Source organism: Buceros rhinoceros, unplaced genomic scaffold (assembly GCF_000710305.1).
Source record: "Buceros rhinoceros silvestris isolate BGI_N320 unplaced genomic scaffold, ASM71030v1 scaffold17032, whole genome shotgun sequence".
In the NCBI taxonomy this organism is placed as follows: Eukaryota; Metazoa; Chordata; class Aves; order Bucerotiformes; family Bucerotidae; genus Buceros; species Buceros rhinoceros.
Window position 1 is genome coordinate 20,331 of NW_010400841.1, and position 832 is coordinate 21,162.

The following is an 832-nucleotide window of genomic DNA, read 5'->3' on the forward strand; positions in this document are numbered from 1 at the left end:
AGCAGGAAGGTAACTGAATTGCAGCCCTATGAAGAAAATACATTGCCTTCTCTCTTAGATGGTGAAGCACAATTCTCTTAACAAACTGATGAATTCTTTGTCCTTTGCCACACTTTCTTCATGAAAACAAACCAAAAAATCCATAATGGGCAATTGCAGTGTTGGTAGATGTATCCTTTTTATGTACAGGGAGTCTGAAGAGGGTAGCTGATTCATTTAGAAGTGTAACTGGTGCTGTGATTATAGCAATACTTTTACTTTGGTTAGTTATACGTCACCTCATGCTAGGTTTTAAATGTTTAGTTTTCCTCTTGTCATGGTCAAACTGCTGAATTTACTTGAAGGATGTACAATACTATTTGAAGAATACTAAATTGTGTACACAACTAGATCAATGAATTGTGCAATTGTTTCCTGTTATAATTTTATAAAGGAGGGTCAATAATATAGGAAAACTTCAGATCAGGTAGAACATAGTGATAATACTTAGTTCAACCAAAGTCTCTAGTGAGTATTTCAACTTTGAATGTAAACTAATGGATAAACTGACCAACAGGGACGCTTTTTGCCCAGCATTACAAGCACATTGTCTACAGACAGGGAAACTAAATACAGTAATTTATAAAATAATGACAAGGTTACTTTTTTTTATTCATGGAAAGAAGGAGGAAGACACTATCAGTCATAATACAGTAGGCAGTTATCGTCCTCCTAGTAAAACAGATTCCAGTTATTCTCAGTTCACAGTAAGAACCCTGTGCATAACAGCAAATCTAGTGACAATCGGAACATGTTTTAGTATCAGATGTTCAAGAGGAGTCGCTATTGTTGC